This window comes from Manduca sexta, chromosome 23, assembly GCF_014839805.1.
Source record: "Manduca sexta isolate Smith_Timp_Sample1 chromosome 23, JHU_Msex_v1.0, whole genome shotgun sequence".
Lineage (NCBI taxonomy): Eukaryota > Metazoa > Arthropoda > Insecta > Lepidoptera > Sphingidae > Manduca > Manduca sexta.
The window spans coordinates 15,139,995-15,160,849 of NC_051137.1; the positions used below are offsets into that span (position 1 = coordinate 15,139,995).

General features: G+C 35.9%; 1 protein-coding gene and 2 long non-coding RNA genes across 12 annotated transcripts in view; all 3 read left to right on the forward strand.

The window, feature by feature from the left end:
* Window positions 1–20,855, forward strand: part of LOC115449331 (GTPase-activating protein skywalker) — a 144,648-nt gene that overhangs the window by 35,393 nt on the left and 88,400 nt on the right. The window lies entirely within an intron of this gene.
* LOC119190338 lies at window positions 630–1,290 on the forward strand. The gene is made up of 2 exons (XR_005112861.1): window positions 630–764; window positions 1,156–1,290. It is a non-coding gene; the product is annotated as an uncharacterized LOC119190338 (long non-coding RNA).
* Window positions 6,231–7,610, forward strand: LOC119190339. Its single transcript, XR_005112862.1, has 2 exons — window positions 6,231–6,401; window positions 6,770–7,610. It is a non-coding gene; the product is annotated as an uncharacterized LOC119190339 (long non-coding RNA).

Consider the following 20,855-nt stretch of genomic DNA (forward strand, 5'->3'; position numbering starts at 1 on the left):
AAGTGTGAGTGATTGTGAGGGAATATTAGTAGGCACAAATTAAAGCAGACGCATAGAGCGACTTATGTATATGCACATGACAAAGTTACATAAATAAAGATGTAATATAAACTTTACATCAAACATAATTTATCAATTATTCATAGGCATGAATAATTATTAAAAAAATGACTTTGATGTAAGGACTGACATCAAAGTTTTCTTAAAGACGAATTGCGGATTCAGACCGCGCGGGTGTTAAAGTTGTACCATAAATCAATACTCCGTGTGCGAGCAGTGCCCTCACATCTCCATCTCTTTCACAAACACAGTCGATTACCAGATGAACGGGAATTCCGGGAATATCCCTATTTCCACCGTCAGATCCCGTTAATTAATTCATTAGACTTTACTGGATGGCGTTATCCTCAAAACATTTATGACTATTACAGGACGCGAAGATTTAAAAATCATTACGAGTATGACATAAAATATTCTTGACTTGTTATTCGTTAAATAATTTACATTTTAATGAAATGAGTGTCCATTTTCCTTAGGCGTAAATACACAAATGTCCCGGAAATTATAAATCTTGCACCTGGAAACCCTAAACAGCACGCGTCTAGTCGGCCACGGTCTCTCCTCTCAGAGACGCGCGCCTGGGCCTGACGCGTCTCCGGAATGTCCAGCAACAATTTGTCAAACAAATTTCTGCAAACGTTGTTGCTGGACATTCTGTTGCTTACACCAGATAAAACCTCACGTGCCGCAATATAATTAATAAGGTCAGTTTGTGTGTTTCTTTCTATTAACAGTGAACACGAAGTATGAGTGCTGGAGATAGTGGAGCAGCCACCTGCAGTGGTGAGACTGGGGCAGATGAATGTGGTGATATTCATACGTGAGTGGAGCGAGTAGCGGAGTGAAAGTTATAATATAGGTCATATTAAAATTGACATACACCAAATTGCCGACGTCCCTTTGTCTGTCAATCGATACTGCGCTTCGGTACACACTACTGCGCATGTGCAATGCACAGCGACCTTAAGCGAGCCCGGCCAGAACTAATTAATGAATTGGAATCCTGATTCCTGAAGGAACAGTACAGGTTACAGTAGTAACACAAATGTTATTAGTTAATCAATATGTATTCTAATATGTTTCGTATTGTTACAGGTTACTCTTAACCTTACAAGCAGTACTCAACATCCGCCTGGAACACAGAAGTTCCTCCAGCAGCCAGTAGAGACGCAGTGAAGTAATACTCGTCCTCGAGTAACCAACGCACTCTACTGGGAAACGATCCGGCGACCTACTGCTCATTTATTGTTAGTTTTGAATCGGCCCAAAATACTGCTAACATTACAAATATTTTCATTGAAATGATTCTTGATTTTGTGTTCTGAATTGTATTTGTGTGGTGTCAGCAGTATTCGTGCATTCTACTCCTGTTTAATTTATTCCCGGACTGCAGCGACATTATGTGAATAACACTAGTCCTGGAAGTTGGCTTTAGGAATGGAAACTACTAAATGTGGAAGTAAATAGCTTTATTGCTCCACCGGGGCAATCCTTGGGCGCTCGGTCCACACCGAATGCACGCCCTTGCAGTGGGAGATGTTTGCTGCGGCCCTAGGCACAGTTCAGTGTGTATTTATTCCTCTTGGTTGTAAATTCACATTGAGGCCTATAAGGGCTCGCGGACATTTTCCTTCTTTCTCCTCTCTACTCATCCTATAGAAGGCTTTTGTCCTTCCGCCACCCCCAGATTCCCTTTCAACTCTTCTTCCAACGTCCCCATCTGTGCATCACAATTTGCACCATTGCGAGCTACGTAACAATATTAATTTAATGGAATAATATTATTTGCACACCGTCTCTGTAGAATTATTATCGACTTGAGTAGATGATTAATATATGAAATGTTCCGACAGAGCACCGGATTTTGCTTCTTAATGTATAACCGCGTAACAATAATGTAATCATATAGAAAAATAAATGCTTCAGGTAAATCTGTTGTTTTATTTCTTGATGTTTAGGAAACATTCTGGTGATATACACTTGCCCTTCAAAATGGTGTGTAAAGATATATATTATAGTACTATTCTGTTTCTGTAACTCATTATAATTCAAATCAATGCCAAACATAACCTGATAATTTTAATACCTGCAGCTGTTTATGTTTTATGTTTTAATATGTTACAAACGATAGTTAAAGTCTGGCAAGTCGTTGTATAAAGAATTACTTAAAAAACTAAAATCATATTTTAGAACACTAGCATGTCCCTATAACCATTCCACTAACCATCCAAGTGGTGGTAGAGATAAAGCGGTTATTCCCCGCGCAAAAAAGGATGTCCCTTAACTGACCCAAGACCTCACGCATTTGACGCAAAGTGGGAACATGAAAACAATTATAATAGAGTAAGAGCCCGTGAACCCCAGACCTTCGTTATTTTATAAAAGCTGAAAGTTTGTCAGCGCATACTCCCTACACATGTAAGAACGATGGGCCATTATGTTGAAGTTTGGGTTATGAATTATGACTTAAATTTTCTACTGTCAATTAAAAATCTAAACAGGTGACTTCGTGGTTCTAAGCAGGGATGTTATGGATATGAAATTTCGGATATGGATATAGGAATAAAATTATATCGGTTTCGGATACGGTCACGGATATGTAAGTATTCCGGATTATCCGTTAGTTTCGGATAGTTTCGATTACGGATATTAGATTAAAGTAAAATTATAATATTACGTAATACAGTAGGGCGACGATTACTAACTATCGTTCGTCGTCATCGTCAATTATTAATAATTATCGATGAACTAATTGGGGACATGGGTGTTCGGAAAAGATCTGTGTTTTAATTTGTGATGAAGTTTCAGTTAAGTAGTGCCACCTCCTCTCCGTGAAAAGATTTTATTACAAAATTACCTTTAACTTGATCAAAAAATGACCAAATTAAAGTACATAATTTGGACGCATTCTGTCCTTATAAATCAATTTAATACGCAACAAACCACTATTCCTTCACTTTATTAAATAAGTACCTACTCTAAATAAAAAAATACCATTTATGAATGAGGTGAATGACTAAACATTACAAACAAACTACATATACAAGATGGCGTGTGAGCGGTGACTAAGAACCTGTCGAAACATATTATCCGTAACTTATCCGAAGCTTTTTTAACGGATACGGTTACGGTTACGGATATATTTTTATTTCGGATATCCGATAGTTTCGGTCACTGTTACGGAGCTCCATAACATCCCTGGTCCTAAGGTAGGTCAAAAAATTCTCTAGGCTCTCAAGTTTGCCATTAAATTACAATATTTTTTGACGTCTCATCATTTCTAAATTTAGTTTGTAAACTAACCGAAAATGACTGCATAAAAACAATGAGTTCAACATTTGGCATATTTTTATGTTTCAAATTCAATTAATTTTGCATTATTTTCGTTCTCACGGTTTAAGGGTTGTAAACGTGGGTGCAACACTTTTACCTGCCATTTAGTATTTCTGACACAATGGGGCGGTAAATTAAACTATGATTTGTGTCGACGACTTTATGATGTGTTCGTTTAGATATTGAATATAAAGTTATTATTTTTTTCGTTTCAGTACGCATACAGATCAGAGTGTACCCAAATTAAACACATATGCACGCATTATACCGAAATTTCGATATGAGGATCCGTTATGTACCGCCAGTACTAGTAAATTTGAACCTATGGTGGTAACATAATCAATCGATTGGCCACAACCTGATCCGAAACTGATGCCTATCAATTACCTGTAGAAATAATTTCTAGCGACAACCTGTCGTCGATGTGTGCATAGCGGATTGTGGACTTAAAGCATGTGCTTCAGTGGGTCGGAAAGCCCTACCAAGCAAATGAATATATAAAGTTAAAAGGAATCCAGATGGTTTTATTGATAAATATAAGGCCAGGATTCTTATTGAGTGCTAATACCAAGACCCTGGGTAGATTATGATAAAACGTTTAGTCCAGTTGTTCGTCTAAGCACCGTACGAACTCTACTTGTTATAGCTGCTCGTGAAAGTCTAAACCTATCTCAGAATAATATGCAGACACATAGTCAATCATGTGAATATTCCCAAATTGAATATTTCAGTAAAAGACGAAATGGTTTCCATAATGTTTTTAAATTTAAATGCAGCATCTGTGATAATATCTGCCACCAAAATACTGTAAAAGTGATAAAATATACACATGTTTTGTCTAGGCAACAGTGATTTCTGGCAGTTATTACACACAAGCGCCTAGATAATAAGTCTTATGGCTATACCAACAATGTCAGGTAATAAATACATTTCGTAAAATTGAAAAAAACAGAGCCATACATGGCACAGGCACTTTATTGAAGAACTAAAGAAAGCTGGTGAGCACGAGAGCTGTTGCCATTGAAAAGGGTATATATCGCCATATATATAAATCTAGACATTAAACTGATCACAGGTAGTTATTTCCATTATAATACACATATATTTGTAATTTCTAAATAAACAAAGCGCTGGTAACTAAATTTCACAGAACTATCAAAAAATAAAATGAATATGACAATTTACAAACACCGCAACTTGGTAGCATAATAAATTATGATAATTATGATGATAATTATGTTTGAACAACATAAAAGTGACAACTATACAAAGTCGGTTAGCGTGAAGCCGAAAATGCTCGGGTTCCCCTTGCCCATGTCTTCCGCACGATTCCGACAAACAATGGCATAGAAAGTCATAGAAAGTGCTGCCAAAAAAACATACCACAACATTAAGCCGCTTGACATCGGGTTACCTTACGCCTGTGGCCTCACAATTTCACTTTAGTAACAGAATTTCTGGGGAACAAGGTGCGCCATCTAAAGTTATTTAAAATAAGTAATCGATATCGATAAAATTCATAGATTCTAATGGCCGATAGATGTCATTATTAATAATTATTGTCCATTGTCCGATATGTTGTAAATTTAAATTTACCTATTAAATATATTGTTTAGTATCACCGAAAACCTAAAAAGGAAGCCGGTGGGATTCGGCTTGTAAGGACGCTTACTTTTACTTACGCTTAGATAGATATATATATCTGGCGATGTTGCAGGTGTTGAAAAGCGGTTATCGAAATCATATGGTTTCCTTCTTTAGTAAGGAAATCCCTAAATATAGAAACAGCACCATTAGAAATTTAAAAATAATTTAATATTCCCTGTATACTGGTTACCAATTTTGCAGGCGGTGCCCGTTTTACATGAAATGCCAAATCTGGTACTCCTGTGTGCCCGCAATGTGCTTTATAGGCAGTACAAAGTTTTTCTTCACGTATTGATATCAATCACAGTGTAAACTTTATATAATGATACAGAAGGGACTGTGCATTTTATTACATTTTAGAGAGTTGTCGTTAAATGAAGAGAAGAAAAATCTGAATTATAAAAACAAAAACTTTATTTAGAATAGTGTTAGTAGTTATGTTCATAATAATCAATCTTATTTGAACGCTATTGCGTATAGTCTGTTATTTTTGTCTGACATCTTTTGCTGCACCAGTAATTTTGTTGTATTATTTTACCTCTTTTATTCATATCTTGCGATATTGGGGCATCTTGCTGATAAAGGCAGTACATTTCCAATAATTTAGCTACTTCTAGAGCTCCTTTAATACTCGGCGGAGGCTCAGGCTCATCCGTCTCATCTTCTTCAACTCCTTGATCTTGATTCTCAGTTTTGTTTTTAATTTATTACCTACTTAATTGTTGTTATTAACAGGGCATGTAATACTTTATAGAGTGTAATCTGAGTTTTACACGAAGACGAGTTGCGGATCCAGACCGCGCTGCAGTTAAAGCTGTACCATAAATCAATACTCCGTGTGTGAGCAGTGCCCACATATCTCTCCATATCTTTCACAAACACAGTCGTTTACCAGACGAACAGGAATTCCGGAAAAATCCCTATTTCCACCGTCAGATCCCGTGATAATTAATTAATTCATTAGTCTTCACTGGATGTCGTTATCCTCATAAACATTTATGACTATTACAAGAGGCGAAGACCTCAAAAAATCATAAGCCTAAAACATTTGTGAAATATTACATAAAATATTATTTGACTTTTTATTCGTGAAATAATTTATATTTTAATGAAGTTAGTTTCCATTTTCCTTAGGATTAAATACTCAAATGTCCAGGAAATTATAAATCCACACCTGGGAACCCTAAACAGCACGCGTCTTGTCGGCCACGGTCTCTCCCTCAGAGACGCGCGCCTGGGCCTGACGCGTCTCCGGAATGTCCAGCAACAATTTGTCAAACAAATTTCTGCAAACGTTGTTGCTGGACATTCTGTTGCTTACACCCAGATAAAACCTCACGTGCCGCAATATAATTAAAAAGGTCAGCTTGTGTGTGTTCTTTCTATTAATAGTGAACACGAAGTATGAGTGGTGGAAATAGTGGATCAGCCACCTGCAGTGGTGAGACTGGGGTAGATGGATGTGGTGATATTCATACGCGTTAGTGGAGGGAGTAGTGGAGTGACAGTTATAATAGGAGTCATATTAAAATACGAATTTGTCGACGTCTCTTTGTCTGTCAATCGATACGATGCTCCGGTACCCACTAGTGCGCATGTGCAATGGACAGCGACCTTAAGCGAGCCCCGCCAGAACTACATAATGAATTGGAATCCTAATGGAACATACTGTAACACAAATGCTACCAGTTAATCAACATGTATTTTAATATGTTTCGTATTGTTACAGGTTAGTCTTAACCTTACAAGCAGTACTCAACATCCGCCTGGAACACAGAAGTTCCTCCAGCAGCCAATAGAGACGCAGTGAAGAAATACTCGTCCTCGAGTAACCAACGCACTCTACTGGGAAACGATCCGGCGACCTACTGCTCATTTATTGTTAGTTTTGAATCGGCCCAAAATACTGCTGACATTATATATTTTTATTGAAATGATTCTTAATTTTGTGTTCTGATTTGTATTTATGTGGTGTCAGCAGTATTCGTGCATTCTACTCCTGTTTAATTTATTCCCGGACTGCAGCGACATTATGTGAACAACACTAGTCCTGGAAGTTGGCTTTAGGAATGGAAACTACTAAATATGGAAGTCAATAGCTTTGTTGCTCCACCGGGGCAATTCTTGTGCGCTCGGTTCACACCGAATGCACGCCCTTGCACTGGGAGATGTTTGCCGCGGCCTAGGCACAGTTCAGTGTGTATACTTCTTGGTTGTAAATTCACATTGAGGCTTATAAGGGCTCGCGGACATTTCCCTTCCTTCTCCCCTCTACCCATCCTACAGAAGGCTTTTGTCTTTCCCCACCTCCCCTACCCAAATTTCCTCCCAACTTTCCCCATCTGTGCATCACAATTTGCACCATTGCGAGCTACGTATAACATAGCGAAACCTCACCGTATTATTAATGTACAAACAATATTCATTTAATGGTGTAGTATTATTTGCAAATTGTCTCTGTAGGATTATTATCGACTTGAGTAGATGATTAAAGCACCGGATCTTGCTTCTTAATGTTTAACCGCGTAACAACAATGTAATCACTTAGAAAAATAAATGCTTCAGGTAAATCTGTTGTTTTATTTCTTGATGTTTAGAAACATTCTAGTGATATACATTTGTCCTTCAAAATGGTATGTAAAGATACATAGTAATATGCTGTTTCTTATTATAATTAAAATCAATAACAAACATAACTTGACAATATATAGGTAAATATTTATGTACAGTTAATGCTGTAAACGATAGTAAAAGTCTGACAATTCATTGTATAAAGAAGAACCTCCAATACTATAATCATGTTTTAGGACACGACCAGTGAGCTCGGCCGACGTCTTAGAACACGAGTGTCTCTAACTAGCTATGAAATTAATCAGATGAGAAGATAGGGCGTTAGAAATATGAATTGTCCACTTCTCCTAATAATCTGATGAACCTTCATCGGGTTATTTGAGGTAATAAACGTACCAACGATATAGAGAGATTCAGCTCTCAAAAACACATTCAGGTGATTATCCCAATAAATACTAAAGCTGTTGAAAAAGATATTGAATATTATATTTCAACCTAACAAACGAATGGAGCCTAAAATAGAAGAGAAGTAGAGATAAAAAAAGATGAGGTCAATAAACATATTAAACAATAATCTTATATAAAGCTTTGTTTAATAGACCTGGATATAATGGTGCTTCCGATGAATGTTCGACAGGATTATCGGGTGACTAATCATCTTGTTTAATAGGGAATTTTTATAATATATAATTAACAAAATATTACTAGATGGCCGGGAGGCGTGGCTTAGCTTCAATTATAACGTAGGATTATATCCTCTTTAGCTGCAACGTAACAATGACGTCGGTGCATCATGCGTTCGATGAAAATGGCGGGAAGTTTAAAGGGCCAGCTCGCGCGGACCACTGCGTCGCCGACACATTTTGGCTGTCATTTATTATTAGATCGGACGGACGTTTACATTCATATCGCTAGCTATATTTTAGTTTTTTTGATTATTTGTTAATTTGATTCAAATTATTCTCTTTTGTTAAATAAAATGGTTTTGTCATAAGTAATAATTACTATTTTAGTTCTATGTTAATTTTTCTAATAAATAAATGTAAAAATCCTAAATATATATTATGATTTTTACGTCAAATATTTAATGCCCGCCGCATCGGAACGGCTGTCAGATCGCCGAGTTGCCATGCGCGCGCAAGTCGCAACTACAAGACCTTCAGAGTTTCTTCGGCTATAAGGGTGTAGTGTTTATAAAAATACCTTGATAATGTTATTTCCAACAATTCGTTACATACCTACTTCAGATATGACGGACTAATTAACTAAATAAATATCGCAGGGAAATATATACTTCATTTATTGGGTTTTATTGCATGTTTGGAAAATGAAAAAGTAATATTTGGATGTTTCCAACTTAACTGTTGACTGTGGCATACGGAGAAGCTACTTTGGACAAAAGCAACGTTTATCGGTGGTACAAAATGTTTTCAGAAGGCCGAGAAGATGTGAACGACGAAGAGCATGGCGGACGCCCGAGCACTTCAACAACAGACGAAAAATTGATGAAGTGAAGAAAATGGTATTGGCCAATCGTCGAATCACCGTTAGAGAAATTACCGAGGACCTAGGCATATCGATTGGCTCGTGCCATTCGATTTTAATCGATAATTTGGGCATGAGACGGGTCGCCGCAAAATTCGTACCAAAATTGCTCAATTTCGATCAAAAACAGCATCGCATGAACATTGCTAATGAGATGTTGGAATCTGTTCGCGACGACCCAAATTTGCTCCAGAAAGTCGACGTCCTGGTGACGAATCGTGGCTTTATGGTTATGACGTGGAAACCAAAGCTCAATTATCTCAATGGAAGCTGTCGCACGAACCAAGACCGAAAAAGCACGCCAAGTTCGGTCGAATGTGAAAGTTTTGCTAACAGTTTTCTTCGATTGCAGGGGCGTGGTGCATCATGAGTTCTTGCCATAGGATAGAACGGTGAATAAGGAATATTACCTTGCAAGTTATGCGCAATGTACGCGAGTTCTTGGCCAAAAACAACACACTAATGATACCGCAGCCACCGTATTCCCCAGATCTGGCCCCTGTGCCTTTTCTTGTTCCCGAAACTAAAGAGGCCCATGAAAGGACGACACTACGCCACGATTGACGAGATAAAGACGGCATCGAAGGAGGAGCTGAACAAGATACAAAAAATGGTTTTTTGAAGTGCTTCGAAGATTGGACAAAACGTTGGCACAAGTGTATAATATCCCAGAGGGATTACTTTGAAGGGGACAAAATAGATATTCACGAATAAATAAATAATTTTTGAAAATACACAAAATTCGCGATACTTTTTGAACACACTATGTACATACTTTAATGACAAAAAACCACAAAATTACACAAAGAGATTTTATTTGCATACAGGATTTTGGTAAAGATGCAGAATTACATTTTCATGCCACTTCACACGGCAAAAGGCCATGTGATAATCTTGGTGGTAGCCTGAAACGGACACGAGCTAGTTTATTACCCGTCAAACAAATCCATCACGACACCCGACCGCTTTACTATATAGGCTAGAACGTCAATGCCTCAAACTCATATTTATTATGCTAGAACAGACGACATTAAAGAAAATAAACGATTTCTCAAAACGAGATTTGAGCCGTCATTGACAACCACAGACACAAAGAAATGCTTTTCATTCTAACTACGGAAGACATAATGATAAAACGTACAGGTGGCAGTCAGCATTACAAAATTATAAAGATAGGTAAATAAATCTATATTCTAGTCTTTCTGTAACTTTACTACCTACATCAAAATACGAAAACTAACAAGATAAGCACAATATTGCATTGAAATTTTCTATTGGGGGGATATAGGATGGTTTACACCATATTTTGTCGAAGTGTGTGTGTAGAGGACCTCAATTCTCAACTATCAATGTAGGGAACCACAAAAGTGCGTTGTGGGCTTCAGAGTCAATAAATTAAAGAATACTTATGAGGGGATATATTAGTAAGCACCAATCAAAGCAGGCGTATGGAGAAACTTATGATAAAGTGCCATAAATAAGGATGTAAAAACTAACATCTAAAATAATTTATCAATGATTCATGTCTTTACATCAACGTTTCTTTTACTCAATTGTGGCAGTCCAAGATACAAGCGTAGCTTAGTTTGGATGTCACTAACAAATATTGTAAGTAAATAATAAATAAAAATAAACTAAATCTCGAAGAGGATTTGCGGATCCAAACCGCGCTGTAGTTAAAGTTGTACCATTAATCAATACTCCGTGTGAGAGCAGTACTCTTAAATCTCTTCATCTCTCTCACAAAGGCAGTCGTTTACCAGATGAACATGAATTCCGGAAAGTACCTATTTCCACGGTCCCTAGTTCCAGATCCCGTGATAATTAAATAATTCATTAGACATCACTGGATGTCCCTATCCTCAAAATCATTTATGACTATTACGGGACGCGACGACTTTACAAAATTTCATTTAGTAGCCCGAAACATTTACCAAAAATAAAATTAAATAAAACTTCTTATTCTTGAAATAATTTATATTTTAATGAAGTCAGTCTCCGTTTTTCTTTAGAGTAAATACACAAATGTCCGGGAAATTATAAATCTTGCACCTGGAAACCCTAAACAGCACGCGTCTTGTCGGCCACGGTCTCTCCCTCAGAGACGCGCGCCTGGGCCTGACGCGTCTCCGGAATGTCCAGCAACAATTTGTCAAACAAATTTCTGCAGACGTTGTTGCTGGACATTCTGTTGCCACCCAGAATAAACCTCACGTGCCGCAATATAATTAAATAAAATTGAATGGCTGTATCACATACACGTCCAAATGTATATAAATTGTCGGTCAGCCAATACATGTCGAATGCGGCTATAATTAAGGTTGCTTGAATTTTTCACTGAAGAATGATAAAAAAATTCCAAAATTACTTTCTTCTTTCTTTATAAATTGGATTTATTGTCTCTTCAGCGGATATACAATTCAAAACTCACTACTCAACACCTGAGACCTTATTCTCTGATAGTGTAAACTCGTAACGCGGCAGTACATACAGTACATGGTACGTTATCTTCGTGATATAAGCGTGGAATGATATTCTGAATGCCAGTTTCCATTGCCTCAAACGCGACGCGGGGCGATGCGTGCATGTTTCCTATTGTTAAAATGACGTGTGGCAGAAAATAAGGCTCCTGGCTCAGTGTCTACGATATTCACGATGCCGTGCTGGGAATAAAAAAATCTTAATGAAATAAGTTGAGAAACTTCTCAACTAGTTTCATGTATCTTACGTTTCTATCGCGAACTCATAAAACTTTAGATGTTTGCGACTCTTGAAACTTCTTGGGAGGAGTTCTTTTCGAGTTTATCTCGATTGTTTCTTCCATGAAACTTTGTTGTATCGATAGTCTTCGATTTCCAACTTTGAGGCAGGTGGCGCGGAGGTTGGGTGATATCGTTTTAAGTATACCTATCGTTTATTAAGAAAAATAGTATTGATTTTATTTAAAACACTTACTTAAGTATAGTGGTTGGTAATGCATCAATTGAACACTACGCTCAATGCCAATAATTTTTATAATTTAGTCAGACAATTTTACACTTCGAAGAAAATATTTTCGTGTAGGTAAGTGCTTGTAACAACTATGACGATGTCTGAAAACCAGAGATATGATTTCATTTGATAAAGGTTGCAATTTTTTAAATTAAAAAGTATGATATATTTTTAAAAATAATCTCGTTCAGGATTCACCTTCATATATCAGGCTTACCAAAATATCCATTTGACACATTTATTATAATCTCTTGCAAATTATCACTGGATAGTATATGACCGCGGAGATAATGCGTGCAGTCAGACATAAGACCATTTTCTTATCAATTACTTACGTGATACGCTCTTATCAATCCTCACAGACCACAAAACGATTTGCTGTGATGTTTGTGTGAATTTGGTTAAATTATTAATGTTTCAATTTGAAGAAAACAAGTAAACGCAATAGTCCTCGGTTGTATGTTATGGTTTTGTTTTAGTGTTATTATTTTGAATTGTAATTTACCCCTTTTTGTGCTCTAGTAGGCTAGTCCAAAATGAAATATCCTTCAATAAAAGATACATCCTTGTTATGTCTTATGCTATGGTTAACCTCGGAAAGGGACTTGTCTGATTGAGCTAATATGAGGAGTCGTTCACGTAATAGTAGTAGCGGGTGCAAAATCCGGCACAATCAGATTAATTGTGTAATGAAAACAAGTCTATCTCATCACCAGAACATAATATAAAAATAGTCACGAGTGGGTGCTCATTGCAATTCTGTCGTCGAGAATATCGTGACGAATGTTGACATTAAACGCTTCTTTCAATTATATTAAAACATTGCTTAATACACACCCACTCACGTTTAAACAAAACTATAAACGAGATTGAAATAATGATGCTGTTAAACATGTAAACATTGGATGGGTTTAATTGCAGAGTAAAGGTACAGTTCCGAACAGACGCAGAATAGTCTGAACGGAAACCAAATTGATCTCAGTTGTAGAGACAAGATATGTAAGGATTTTCCACCACGGTCTGCTTTGAATATCCTCTATGACTTTCGTGGTGAATGGTCAGCCTGTGGTAATAATGGTTCACTTCTATCGTGGTCAAGATTTTTTTTTTCGTACCTCATTTAAAGGACATTTCATAGCTCTAGAAAAGCACCGTGGACGATAGTTAATGCCTGAATCAGCACGTGCGTGCGCGAAACGTTGTATTCGAAATAGTACCTTTATAAATGTTTTGTATAAGAAATGTATACTTTTTTGTAAGTTGTGTCATCTGCAGTCTTTATTAACGCTCGTAAAGTTTCATAAATTTCATAAACCAGTGCTTATTACGAACAGTAACGTTTACAAATTGTTGGAAAAAACCGGACCTAAGTATCCGACCTTTGCAGATGACAGCAGTTGTTGTTTATTGGTTGTATTTATTTTAACGTTTAATGGTTTCTTTTAATAGCGGCTGTCGGTGCATGTTTGGGTGAAAGCCAACCATAACTCTATTATTCTTCTAGAGTTTTTGTTTCGATGGAAAAATCTAGAATGATACGATAGCTGTGGCTTCGTAAAGTTGTAGGAATAACATGTTCATTCAGGTTTTTTAAAACTCTAGTCCCTTATGATGCAGAAACCGACAAAAAGCTATATAAAATGCCCACATTACAGCCCAAAGTATGTCTACTGCACACACTTTGACAAAGCATGATGTGCGTCGTGTCCAACTCCATAGTCGGAGCAATTTGGGGAGTCTGACGCCTGCACAAGATGTTTAAACATATTTGTCGCAACGTGCCCCGAGCGGACTCTCATTGCCACTAGCTTCAGTCTGCTCTAACAACGCACAGTAATCCTTGGAGATGTAACGGCGTTCTTTCGATGCGATCGATTTCGTTGCTATCTAACCCCAATATGAAATAAAAAAACACAAATACAAACAAAGCTTGAGACCATTTCAACGACGCTAAATTTTAAAATATTTTTCCGAGCAATGCATTCGTCAAAATGTCCGTCGTTCAACACGATTGTACAGGTTCAAGAAATCTACTTTCAAAGAAGACGATAGACTTATGTATGTGTGCGACTAGTAATTGGCTGAAGCAAAATGGCGCATTAAAATTATGCCTCTATTTAAGTCTATATTTCAAACATCACTTGCAAAATGCCGCTAAGGAAATAAACGTCCAATCAAGATCATTTCTGTTCTCAGGATTCTAATGCAGATTAAAAGTAGCCTTTTTGTTTTTGTTTTATAGATATGTGTATGTCTCAAGATATTATGACTAAATATTCTATGATACAGTTCTTACGGAATATCGATTTGGATCGATTTTTACCTAAAACTAATGTCTCTTTGTGCGTCATCTACATTGTATACGTGAATAGTATAATATTTTACCACCTAAGTGCTAACCGCAATAAAATAAAATGATGTAGGTGACCTAACATTATTGTTTCCATTGTTAACATCACCGATAGCGTGTGACAGGATCGTTAGAAGGAAGTCATTCGATATAGTGAGTAATTTGAACAATATGTAGACTTATTATGACATGTCTAACACATGCACAGGTCTATCGTCTTCTTTGGAAGTCGTTTTTTTACCCTGTACAATCGTGAAATTTGCCGGAAATTTTGGCGAATGAATTGCCTGGAAAATTATTTCAATTTTAAGCGTCGTTGAAACGATCCCAAGCTTTGTTTGTTTTTTTTTTTCATTACATATTTGGGTTAAACCGTTTTTCTAAAAAAAATTCAGATACCGAAATTAAAAATGTCTAGAATTTACGTGCACATGTGGTGATTTTTTAAAATTAATTGTTCCCACCTAAAATTACTAGTTTTTGGTAATGTTGATTATAAATAGCATTGTATTTTATGTTAAGCTTAATAAAAACATAATCGTTGTTCCGAGGCGGAAACGATAAAGAAAAATATTTCAAGAAAGCCTCGATCCGATTATATTATTTTTAAGTATTGGCGAATAATAATTGGCTTTATTGATTAAATTTGTGCTCTTTGTCTTAAGTATTTTGTATTTATCTTAAGTATAACCGAGTGTGATACAGGTAATATTTCTGTTTAATTTTATTCCTCTAAATTCAGTTTGTTTTAAGGCGTTTGTTAACGTTAGGTTTGTTCGGAAGCATATGTGAATCTATAATTTTTTATATGAAAACTGTCAATAGAGGAACATTTATGAATTTCGTAAACGGATGCTTTACGTTGCGAATAATACCTATACCTTTTACGCACGATTAAAAATATCCGACTTTTATCCACAGATATAAAATTATTTAGAATCGTTAGATGTTCTAAAACTCCTCCAAGGACTCCTCTTATACTACATTTATAGTTATCATTGCTTGTATTAGGATATTTCGCAAAACAAATGTACGTAACGAAATTGTTTTATAAAATATTGTTACGAAAATTTCTGTCTCATCTGTCTTTTTTTGTTTGTCTATACATTCATTCTATCAAATAATAATATTTGTATATAGAACTAGCTTTTGCATAATCAAGAGTGACTTTACGCCATACGCACTACACAGTGTCATAGGTTTCTTTTACTATTATTTTACGAGATGTTGTTAATTATTTTCCATGTGAACGAATTACCGTGATAAAAGTACCCTATATGTTAATCTAGGACATGGTCTATCCGTGTGCCGAAATTCATCCAAAACCGTTTAGCGATTTCTGCGCTTACTTCTAACAAACATCCGAACATTTTCACAAATATCCTCATTTATAATATTAGTAAGTTCAGATTCTTACTCTTAAAAATCTAATTAACGCGTTAACACTACCAAAATAAATAATACCCCACGAAACGGCTACGAAACATAACAAATCATTCGCAAAGTGCAAATATTTGACATATTTTTATAAACAAATTTAAAATACTAACCGTTATAATTCAGTGCCGCCTACTACATCGGTGCATGTAAACAATATTCATTGTTTATTCGAACGCAATGGACTGCGCCGTACAAGTTCACTATGTAAATACAAATGTATATTCTTAAACGTTTTGCGCAATCCAGCTATGAGTTTTTTATAGATTGATTATTTTATCTGGTAGGTTTGGAGGTTAGGTGGTGTTCAACACTATTTTGAAGCTAGATAGATTCAAAATGGAGTTATATACTTTAAAAGGTACAACATATGTGGTATGTTTTACTAGAATTTGATTTGAAGATTAAATCTACTAATAATATAATGCGACACAGGTTAATGTTTTCAGTAGTCTACTTATTACGATTCGGTATTAGAAAGATAAGTGTGTCAGCTTCGCACAGGTCACGCTCAATGTTTCTCTTGAGATCACGTATGAATAAAAGCCAATCTAGTGACGTAATATTGAAGTCACTCTTAAGTCTTATGTGGATTGTTGCTATTTAATAATGTTGGTTACTTACCTATGCGTCATTGGAATTAAAAAAAAAACACCGAATCATAATAGTTCCGGAAGGGATTTCCACTAGAAAAATTTGCTAAATAGAGACTAACCGCATTTACCAACATATATATTTGTTTACTGACAATAATATAGAATATTTATGATTTTTAAAACTATAAGGTCATATCGCATTTAGAATAAACTTTTCCGTTAATCCCTCTAACTTTTCAAAGGCTACATAAAGTTGGGATTTATCGTCAGGTTCATTTGGGCGTTCCGTTCTTGTGTTAGATATTTATGGTTTGTCGTTTGTCGTACGTGACTTATGTCTTAAGAAAGAGACCTAGGTATGACCGTGAGGTTTAAAATAAATCTGAACGGTTACCATTATTTCTATATTTATGAAGCTCATGCCTATTATCGGGAATGAGTAGGCAGAAGCGTAACTGTACCGCAGTTTTGTTCACTTCATTTCCGTCCCATGATGTGATAGGCGGCGAGTCTATTGACTATTTTTTCCTTTACTTATACCTGTCTAAGGGCCTGTTTCAGAATGTTCATGTAAATGTTGTTTGACATTTCACTGACTCACTATTATAAGGATATGTTAATTTTTACTTATGTTACAATAATAATAATATCAGCCCTGTATTATACATATACTTGCCCACTGCTGAGCACGGGCCTCCTCTACTACTGAGAGGGATTAGGCCTTAGTCCACCACGCTGGCCTAGTGCGGATTGGTAGACTTCACACACCTTCGAAATTCCTATAGAGAACTTCTCAGATGTGCAGGTTTCCTCACGATGTTTTCTTTCACCGTTATGTTACAAACATGAGATAAAAAAATCAAAATGATAAAATTTTTAAACAATTCAAGCTTTGAATTATGTGATATATAATTCAATTTGTACATCCAATATAACATAGAATCTTGTAATATTTATCTGATGGGTTATTCTCAGATGGGATTGACTTCGAGGGGACATTTTATGCTCCGAAGACTTAGTTGCTATTATAAGAGAAGCTTGACATTAAGCTACATTTAGACTTGTAAGTTCTTGCAACAATATAATGCGTAAGAACTTACCGATTCGTTTACACTAGTGGGAATATTTGAATAATTTTATACACGAATTGATATCGAATTCAGTTTACGTGTTGTTTACACGTTAAAATCGCATGCAAGATCTGCATGTTTAATTACTAATCTAAGATGAGTAAGTCGGTACTCTAGAAAAGTGGCTTGCTCGGCTCGACAGAATAATAAAAAAAAAAATTACCGAGCGTTCGATAAACTTCTGTATAAAATGACATCATGAGTTGAATTGTTTTTTTTAAAAGGCTATTTAACTAGCCAGCCTTTACATAAACAATGTAATATACTGAACTGAAACAGGGTTAATATCTCCCAATGGTATTAATAAACGCTCGAAATAAATACGCCCTTGACTTCAGTCTCTGAAGTGTCTTTAGGTGGCGTTCACACTGGAGAATTGTGTTTGTTTGTCTACATGACTAACATTCACGCGATAAAAAAAATAAAAAAAAAAAACTTCAATCCTACGATCTATGGTCACTCGAATCAAAAAGAAAAATATCTGGTTAGGGTAATGCACAGTATATAATATTATGTTGCCAGAGGTGGTGTTGCAAACTTTCAGGTTTTGTACAAAAATATCTGTTTGTAAAGTTTCTAGTTTGAGGTGTAATATTTATTTCGTGCGTAGTGGTAACCATTTACTATCAGACTTGAAAGGCTCGTTTGCGTATTTCTATGTAGGTTTCGTCACGATGTTTTCCTTCACCGTTTAAGCAAGCGATAATTCACAAAGAATGCACACATAACTTTAGAAAATTCAGAGGTGCGTGCCCTTGATTTTTAAGTTTGCGGACATCCGTCTCTGCTTTCCGTTTTACTCCCAACTAGGCCATCACCGTATCGGGCATAAATTGTAAATTCCAGGCGTATTTTATTTTAGTTACAGATGTTATGTTTAGATTCTAACCTTTACCTCCTAATAAATAAGAGTCAAGTGTGCAAGTATCCTTACGATATCCACACGTCACGTCGTCAGATTTAACGATATCGGCTGGACGAACGGCGCGTGCCCCTGGACGAGTTACACAACGCTGGGCCACACAGAGACGTAACTTTCGACAATTTACATACCTTTCAAACTTATTATTATGCTTTATTTGTGTTACTATGCGGTGTTATGTGTTAGGTAATTTAGACCAGCTATGTTCAATCTGTAATCGAAAGGTTTGGCAAGTGGCCGTTTTAAAAAAAAACGTTAAACTAAAGATTTTTTTCTAAGATAACTTAAGCTCTATGCTAACCCTAAAACTATAAAATTATTCCATTAAAGGTGAATAATTTTTATTAAAAAAAAAAAACAAATTTTAATAAAGTTTGTATGTACATACATCACTAGAATAATGAATTTCGTTGTACTTGTGGCCCGGGGCGCCGTAACTAAATCTTCTTTTAACCCGTATAAAAAAGGTTGAGTATTGCTGGTCTGGACTGATATTAATATCATATTAAATTATTCCCTACTGGATATAATATTATGTCTTCTACAGTAATTGAAAAGGTAACATAATTAAAAGGTATCAAATAAATTACACAACATTTATATTAACAAAAGCAAACACTGAACAAAGGAATATCAAAGACCGTTAACATTAGACCTTACTCACTGCATTACGTTTTATAATTTCTAGATAATTAATAGCGATGATATTGTTTAACTGTTACGCTTTGAGTTATAATATTAACTGTGTCTCGACCAGTGCGCCACGCTGAGACTGCAGCGATAGCCTAGCGTTATCATTCTTGTTTACTTAACACTAGCGCGGGACGGGATGGTCGCTTTGACCCTATGAGATAAATAATTCGAGATTTTAGTACATTCTCGGCTGGTGTTTTCTTTAGGCATTTGTGGAGGGTTTGATTTGTGTATTGAAGGCTCTGGGTAATCTGGGTCATTACATGACTCATGGTATGGTGCTCATTCGATTTTTTTTTGCCACAAAGCCAGTGTCACGTGGTAGTGAAAGAAATTGTAACTAGAAAGACTTTAATCTGTAGCCACTATTAATTTGTTTAATAGTGTTACTGAAAGCAGTGAAATGAAATGATATCTGGTGAGATTATAATTATTTGCCCTCGTTGTTATAGATTCCAGGTCTAGGTGGAATTATTACTGTTTAAAGACAGGAGTAGCTTTTTTATCAGTCAAATTACCTGCTCTGCCCATCTTGTCATTGTTTAAAACAGAGTTTTGTCTCTAATTTTCCTCAAATCTAGAATTCAAATGCAAAGTAGGTCTCCATTGCTATTCAGACATACCTTCTATTAGCAACTCATTAATTCAAAACCTAACCCGGAAAAGAACATTAATCTTTTTTGTTGGGTACATATAAATTTCATGCTAACTAACCTTCTTCATTGCATATTGCCAATCTACTTTAGGATCTGCGATACATTTACATATATTTAGAAATAAGACTATAGCTTCTGTAAATGGAAGATCATTTCCCAGTAATGTGACTCCTTAGTGATATTTTTTTATAACCACAGAAAGGGCAATAAGAAAAATAAAGAAATTGACCACACTATGTGCCTTCAGATTGATATGCTTCAAGTACGTACGTAGGCATCGTAGTCACACCCGTGACCCTGACGCGCGGTGATACAATCCAGGTGTGAAGTCTACGTTTACTTTATTCGTGGTATATATATGGAAGTAGCACGCTTCTCGTAAAGTGTTACAAAAATCATTCTTTATTAGTTTTAATTAGGTCATTAACATTCGTCATTAAAATTGCTAGTTAAGCTATATAAATAAAAAAACAAAATATAATACAAATAAATAGATACATGAAAAAATTTACGAAAACAATGTTTAATTTATATTGGGCACTGTCTTCAAAATTGGTAACCAATTTATAGGTAATGTTAAATATTTTTTTGGTTTTTAGTGGTTTTTGTAGGTGGTATAATTTATTGTTAAAACGTTTTCTAATACCTTTACCTGCTCGCATTTTTTATCGGTGGTTATTAATTACCGGTAGTGATCACATGCCAACACGACCTACTTGCTCATTTGATTACTGTCTGTTACAAAAAGCAAATTAAATGTAGACTTTTCCCGTATGGGATTGAAGTGTTAACAGTGTACTCGATCGAAACAGTGTTCAGCGAATGAATCTATAAAAAGATGTGGTCGTTTTGAACGCGTTAATGTTTTATCGATGCGTGTGATACATTTTAAATCGGCTGTGTCATTGCCCGTTGGGATTGTAA